The sequence below is a fragment of the Capra hircus genome, chromosome 14 (assembly GCF_001704415.2).
Source record: "Capra hircus breed San Clemente chromosome 14, ASM170441v1, whole genome shotgun sequence".
NCBI classification, from domain to species: Eukaryota; Metazoa; Chordata; class Mammalia; order Artiodactyla; family Bovidae; genus Capra; species Capra hircus.
In genome coordinates this window covers 10,905,570-10,913,709 of record NC_030821.1, presented here as the reverse complement: position 1 = coordinate 10,913,709, position 8,140 = coordinate 10,905,570, and the positions used below count along the sequence as shown (strand labels likewise).

At 39.6% G+C, this 8,140-nt stretch overlaps 1 protein-coding gene across 2 annotated transcripts in view; it reads left to right on the top strand.

The window, feature by feature from the left end:
- TRIQK (triple QxxK/R motif containing) overlaps positions 306–8,140 on the top strand; it is a 105,975-nt gene continuing 98,140 nt past the window's right edge. For both annotated transcript variants that reach the window (XM_013969332.2, XM_013969330.2), the window contains exon 1: positions 306–402. The gene's annotated coding sequence lies outside the window, so the exon portion shown is untranslated. The remainder of the gene's footprint in view (positions 403–8,140) is intronic.

Here is an 8,140-nt window from a genome sequence, read left to right as displayed (position 1 = left end):
AGAGTTTGGATGGGGATGTGGTGAGAAAAGTTCAATAATCAAAAGAACGTATTTCTGTGTTTTATATTTAAAAACAAGTGGCCGTCCTTATTTTAAATTTCTAGAGTCAGTTTGCTAGGCGGGAGTGAAGGCTTGAGACTCCCGTTTAACGTTGAGGAAAGGCCACATCGCCCGCGCATTTCCGTCGGGGGGCTCTAAGACAGGATAGACAGAGAGCCTGGCCAATCGGAGCGCAGGTTAGAGCTGCTCCCGCCCCCTTCCGTCGAGCCCGCCTCTTCCCCGTGCCGCCCTCTGGGAGTCCGGCAGGCTCGCCCCGCCCCCTCCCCTGAGTGACAGGACCGTGGACAGCAACATTTCCAGCCGGACACGTAGTTGGTCGGCCCTTGCGCTGGCTGAACTGAGGTGTGTGTGGTGTATGTGTGTCAGGCAGGGGCGGCGAGGGGATTGGGGAGGCCCTGCCCGTGAAGCTCGGGGTCTGGGGGCGAAAGCGGTTCCTCACTGGGCCCTCAGTGCATTTACGGGACGCTCGGTCCACCCCTGGGAGCCGCACTTGGGCGTACTGGGCGGAGTTGGGCGGGCAGGGGTCTTTGGCAGTGGAGGACCCCAGAGCCCAGGAAACCCCGTAGGAATGGTCGTGGCGTGAGGAGCCTTCCGGGCGCGTGGGGCGCTCGCGGTGGGGGTGGGGCGGCGGGCGCGGGGCTCGCGGGGGGGCGTGGCTGCCGCGGTTGCTAAGGAACGGCGGGCCCCGCCCTGCCAGCGTGTCTGGCTCTGGCCGCCCGGCCCTGCGAAGCGGGGCTCGGCCCGCCTCCCCGCGGCCTTCCCCTTGGCTTGGAGCTGGCCCCCGTTGTGCCTTCAGTGAACTAGCGTCCCCTAATATTGCTGTCCTTCTTTCCGGTGTAGTGGGTACAGAGCTCCCACTCAGGCCTCCCTCTCCCGTGTTACTCCTCTGCACACTTCAGCTCCTCGCCTTCCAAAATGAACAAGGATCTGCAGACCAGAACACGTTCAGAGAAGGGTTTCAGGCAGCTTGAGGTGGCTTTATTTGCCGGGATGGTGGGGCGGGAATGAGCCTTTTCCTGGGGTTTGGTGAATGCTTGAAGCCACAAGGTAATGGTGTCCCTGTGGATGAGTAGGACAGGGGAGATAAGAGATGTGATTTCTTCCACCTGGAAGTCTTTTTGATTGCTGCTGCTGTTTGAGTTCAAGGAGCTTCTCAGGAAGTTGAGGCAAGTCATTTTTGGACAGGTCCTAATGTATGACCCTCTTATAGAGAAGGGTGGTTGGTACTAAGTAACTGAAGCCCTCTTTGGCTTCAATGCCCCATTTAATGATTAACTGTGAGATAGAAATCATAGATAACCATTCAGATCTCTTCTTTGCCCCCATCGTCTGGCCCCAAATGATTCAGCAGAGCAAACAATCCACAGAGAAAACACAAAGAAACTAAAAGTCTGCTTTTACTTCCTTGTGCTAGGTTTACTGTATAAATCCCCAAGAAGGAAGCTTGTAGTGCCTGTTACCACTAGGAAGAAGATTGACCTAAAAATCAGGAATCTCGCTGTTATGAAATATTTGCCATTGGGCAGTAACCTTCATAACTTCTCTCATCTGTAAAGTGGAGATACCTATGTGCCCTTTGGTTATAAAACGTAAGGAGAGCTAATTGTAAACTGCTATTGATTACACTTTTAACCTTTTCTTTTTTTTGGTCTATATGATCTCTGTTGTTGATTCAGTATTGGCTCTTCTTACGTAGTACCTGAAATGTCCTGCATACATTTTTTTACCCATTGATATCACTAGATTTTTTCAAGTATATGCATAGCCTGAGAAAATTGGGACAGATTACTTTCTAATTCAATGATGAATGACCTTTTTGGTGGTATATACCATTTTGAGAAGCCAAGGGAAACTACTGACTCTCCCCTTAGAGAAAGACACAATTCGAAACATAAGTGGATGTTGGATAAGGAACATCTGTTTTCGATCAACTTCTTGAGTGTTAAGAAAATTACTCTCCTATCTTGCCTCATTTCAAAGAGTGACTTGAGTAATTTATATCCAAAAGTACTGGGAGGAGAGTTGGGTCTCTTCCATGTCTTCCAAAGTGCATCTTACTGTAGTTTAGTTTATGGTCTTCAATGAATCCTTTTTATTCTTCTTTAAAAAAAAATGTTTATTTTTTTTAGTATTTAACAAACATGAACTACCAATGATCAATAAATTATAGCTGACTCTTAAAACCATGTAAATTGAATTTTATTATAAATGCCATTTGATCATTCTTTCAAAGAATATTCTTATATTTAAGCAAATGAAGAGAGAAATTATTGTCAACTTGTTTGGGGAAATGTTAAATTGTATTTTTTAGACAAACATTAAATACACAAACTTTCTCTTCTATCAAAGTCCATTTTTGACAAATAAAAACATTACTTTTAGTATATGCTACTAGAATTCTTTAATTCAAATGAATGACCTTTATAATATAATTTCTCATGGCTAAAAAATACTGTATTTGACTCTGGTTTGGCTCTTTTCCTGATTTCTGTATTAAAATGGAAGGCAGTAAATAGAAATATTTTGTTTGCTAATATACCTTTAATCTAACTTCATTAATAAAAGTGGGCATCAGTAGTAGATACTATCATTAGATAGGGAAAATGATGAAAAAGGAAAATATGTATGTTTTGTAATAAACATGAGTATTGTTCTTTATCACTTACAATGTTATTCACACTGTTTAGTATTTGACTATTATTTTGTTAACTCACATCATTTATAGTAAAAAAACTAGTATGATGATAAATTGATTGCAGAGACAGTTCTAATGGAATTAGAGTTTTATGGGCTTAGTAAATAATAGCTATTGCATTTGTAAACAGACAGGTGGAGTTGGTAATATCCAGTTCATTACAACAGAGCTGACTGGATGCATTGCTTTCAGTGGGAGACCAAAACTGAGTACTAGTACTTCTTTCCCCTTTCTAGCTCTACTCCCTGTCTCAAAACCTAGACTTTAGTCCAGTGAGAGAAAATTTCAGTTTAAAGAACAGATAGATACACTTAGAATTGCTGGTCTATATGATCTAGTGCAGAGAGGGGAGAAAAAGAAGATAAACCTCTAGTGTTTACAGGTTTGTAATAGGTTATCTCTACCCATTGACATAATATGGACCAATGGATTTCAGCTTTGAATCAAATAACTTCCCTGTTGAGAACCTGTGAATACAGAGTGGGATCTGAAGTCAGGGCTATTAATCTAGTCCTCTGGTTTTTCATCCTGGATAGTACCTCTGGGCCATTTGAAGTTATTAGGGATGTTGTTAAATTGTTGTTGTTCAGTTGCTAAGTCGTGTCTAAAGCTTTGCAACCCTATGGATTGCATCAAGCCAGGCTTCCCTGTCCTTCATTATCTCTTGGAGTTTGCGCAAACTATTATCAGGATATCCTTAAAAGGTACTGACTTTTAGGACCTTGAAGTTTAAGGATGTTGAATATTGTATAATGTAGAGGTCCACCAGCTCAGTAAAAAATTTCCTTCCTCTACTCCAATGCCAAAATCATCTCCAAACTATTCCAATGGCGTTCCTCCATAAAGAAACATGAAACTAGAGCACATTTCCCCCTAGCCTTTGTTCCTGTGTACCATATTTTTTCTTTCTTTTTATTTGTTTTCTTTAAGTGTAATAGTTTTATAGTATTGTATCAGTTTTAGAAGCTACTGGGCTTCCATGGTAGTTCAGCTGGTAAAGAATCTGCCCGCAATGCAGGAGACCCCGGCTCTATTCCTGGTTCAGGAAGATCCCCTGGAGAAGGGCTAGGCTACCCACTCTAGTATTCTTGGGCTTCCCTGACAGCTCAGGCAATAAAGAATCTGCCTGCAATGCAGGAGACCTGGGGTTTGATCCCTAGGTTGGGACAATTCCCTGGAGGAGGGCATGGCAACCCACTCCAGTATTCTTGCCTGGAGAATTCCATGGACAGAGGAGCCTGGTGGGCTACAGTCCATGGGGTCACAAAGAGTGACAACTAAGTGGCTAAGCACACAGAGGAGCCTGGCAGGTCACAAGAGTGGGACATGACTTAGCAACTAAATCACCATAGCTTTCTTTTTAGTTTTGCAGTGTTAAAAAACAATGATAGAAAGATAAATCCTCTGTACTTAGTGGTTTAACAAGTGTTGTATGTGGCTAAGCACACATACAACATAGTGATTCAGAATTTCTGTAGATTATACCCCATTTAAATTTATTATAGAATATTAGGTATATTTCCTATGCTCTATGGTATATCCTTGTGGGATATTTATTTTATACATCGTAGTTTATGCCACTTAGTACCCTACCCCTGTCGTACCCCTGCTCTCTTCCAGTCTCCCCACTGATAACCAGTAATTTGTTCTATGTGAGTCTGTTTCTGATTTGTTATTTTCATTCATTTTATTTTTTAGATTCCACATATAAGTGATAATATACAGTATTTTATTTCACTGAGAATAATACCTTCTAGGCCCATTTGTATTATTGCAAATGGAAAGATTTTATTCTTTTTATGGCTAAATAGTATTCTGTTTTATATATATATGTGTGTATATATATATATACTGGCACACCACATCTCTGCAGCCCCATGGGCTATAGTCCCCCAGGCTGCTCTGTCCATGGAATTTTCCAGGCAAGGATACTGGAGCAGGTTGCCATTTCCTACTTCAGGGGATCTTTCGACCCTGGAGTCAAACCAGTACCTCTTGCATCTCCTGCATTGACAGGCAGATTCTGTACCAAGTGCCACCTGGGAAGCTTTTATATTTACATACCATATCTTCTTTATCCATTCATCTGTTGAGTATGTACCATGTTTTAGATATCAATAGATTTGACTCTAAGTGTGAAGGTCTTAAAAATACTGCATAGAATATGGTTATTTTTTGGTATTCTCTCAAAATGACTAAAATTATATTAGTGGAAAATAGTGATATATATTTAATTATATTTGATATTCTTAAGACTAAATATATCCTTATTGAACATAAAAGAATCATAGACTCCTAAGAGCTAAGTTTTGGTCACACTTATTATGTACATTTAATCCTTTCTTATATGGTTCAAGTGTTAAGTATCTTTGCAACAATAGAGTGAGTAGGTATATATTTTCATGAAAAAGAAAAGATGGTTTCTTAGCTTACTTTTTACTAATTCCCTTGTAGCTCAGTTGATAAAGAATCTGCCTGCAATGCAGGAGACCTGGGTTTGATTCCTGGGTCAGGGAGATCCCCTGGAGAAGGAAATGGCAACCCGCTCCAGTATTCTTGCCTGGAGAATCCCATGGACAGAGGAGCCTGGCAGGTCACAAGAGTGGGACATGGCTTAGCAACTAAATCACCATAGCTTACATGTTAGTTTTGCAGTGTTAAAAAACAATGATAGAAAGATAAATCCTCTGTACTTAGTGGTTTAACAAACTTTGTTGTGTTAAATCAGAAGGTGGAGACAGTTCCCTAAATGAGAGGATCTTATCAGTTTCATGGTTTTCAAGCCATTTAACATGGAGAATGAAGCAGGAATAAAGTAGCTTCGTTCTTCTGTAATGGTATTATACAGAACAAAGTTGAAAAAGCAGCAGACCAGTTAGACTGAACACCTTAAAATTTTGGTGAAGACAAAGATAGTTTAATCCCAAAGCATTTTTTACATACTTTGAATTTTAAAACATTCAAATATATATCTATATAAGAAATTATATGGATACCTGTGACAGATCCTAATTGTGGATTGCAGTTTATAACTTCTACCAGGTAGAAAGTGCACTGGATTGAAAGCTTCAGACCTGGCTTCTTGCAGTAGATATATCATTTGTTAGATTTTATAATGTTTTCAGGCATCAAGTTCCTTATTTGAGAATAGAAAGAGTTGAAGATTTTTATTGGTTTTCTACCATTTTTTTCTGAAGAATATGCTTGAGTATTATGAAAATTTTCATTATTCACAGTGATTCACTATAGCACTGAATCTTTCTGGGCTGGGATATATTAGATTTTTTTAAGGTATAATTTAAACAATAATCTCCCAGTTCCTGATTTCATTTTGTCTGTTCATAGACGTTTATTCTCTTCTCCTTTCTTCAGTATTTCCCTCAACCTCCACACATGCACACATTTGGAAAACACTGGATTATGTAGAAATGATCTATATAGGCTCTTTCAATGCCATTTTTTTCTGGATAAATATAGCATTTGAAATGAATAAAGTGGAACAAAAAAAAAAAATCCCACAAAGCCAAGAAAAAGGAAATTGGCAGAATACTCAGGCATACCTGTGAAAATCTGAGAAGAATTTTAAGGTAAGGAAGAACATTTGATAGAATTCTTTGATATCTAACACATAGAGAGGAGAACTCTATGTAAAAAGAGCCATGATTAAGTGATGGTGGAAAGAAGAAAAGGTAGAACAAAAAGAGGATGAAAAAACTGAAAAAAATGTGAGAATTGTATTAGATTTATATTCCTGATGTAACAAACTACCACAAATTCAGGATGTTATAATTCTATACTTCAGAAGTCTGATATAGGTTTTACTGAACTACAGTCTGTGTATGGGCAAGAATTTTTTCTTTTCAGGGGCCTCTGGGAGAGATGTTTCTTTGCCTTTTCCATCTTCTGGAGGCTGCACACATTCACTGATTTATGAAGATGGTTCCTCCATCTTCAGAGCCAGCAACATTGCATCTCTCTGACTAGTCTTCTGTAGTCAAATACACTTATGACCACAACTAGGATAACTTAAAACATTTAGAGACTCAGTTGGATAGTCCAGGAGGTTATTCATTGAATCACATCTGCAAAGTTCCTTTTGCAGTATAAGGTAACACATTCGCAAGTTCTAAAAATTAGAATTTGGGCATCTTTGAGGGGGAACATTACCCTGCCTACCACAATAACATACTAAATAAGTCCATATTTGAGACAGTCAAGAGTAGAACTGATGTTACTATAGAAAATTTAATGTGTGGAGAACAGACTTGAAAAGTTATCCTAGCTAAAATACTGAATGCATGAAAAGAAAACTGTGTTTGGAGAAAAAAGAATGAAGTCCATTATATGAACACTTGGAATTTCTGATAATTGTTCCTAAAGAAGAGGACAGAACAATTCAGAAAAATGTAATAAAGAGATTGTTGTTGTTGCTGTTTTTCAGTTGCTAAATCACGTCTGACTCTTTGCGACCCCTTGAACTGCAGCACGCCAGGTTTCCCTGTCCTTCTCTGTCTCCTGGAGTTTGCTTAAACTCATGTCCACTTAGTCAGTAATGCCATCCAATCATCTTATCATCTGTTGCCCTCTTCTTCTCTTGCCTTCAATCTTTCCCAGCATCAGGGTGTTTTCCAATAAGTCAGCTCTTCGCATCAGGTGGCCAAAGTATTGGAACTTCAGCATCAGTCCTTCCAATGAAAATTCAGGGTTGATTTCCTTTTGGATTGACTAGTTTGATCTCCTTGCTGTCCAAGGGATTCACAAGAGGCGTCTCTAGCACCAAAGTTTGAAAACATCAATTCTTCAGTGCTCATCCTTGTTTATGGTCCAACTCTCACATCCATATGTGACTACTAGAAAAACCGTAGCTTTGACTATATGGACCTTTGTTAACAAAGTGATGTCTCTGCTTTTTAATGAATTCTCTAGGTTTGTCATAACTAGTCTTACAAGGAGCAAGTGTCTTTTAGTTTTGTGGCTGCAGTCACCATCCACATTGATTTTTGAGTCTAAGTAAATAAAACTTTTCACTATTTCTACTTTTTTCCAATTATTTGCCATGAAGTGATAGGACTGGATGCTGTGATCTTTGTTTTTTGAATGTTGGGTTTTAAGCCAGATTTTTCACTCTTCTCTTTGACTTTCATCTAGAAGCTCTTTAGTTTCTCTTTACTTTCTGCCATTGAAGTGGTGTTATCTGCATATCTGAGGTTGTTGATATTTCTCTCAGCAATCTTGATTCCAGCTTGTGCTTCATCCAGTCCAGCATTTGCATGATGTACTCTGCATATAAGTTAAATAAGCAGGGTGACATTATGCAGCTTTGATGCACTCTTTCCCAGTTTGGAACTAGTTCTTCGTTCCATGTCCAGTTCTAACTTTTGCTTG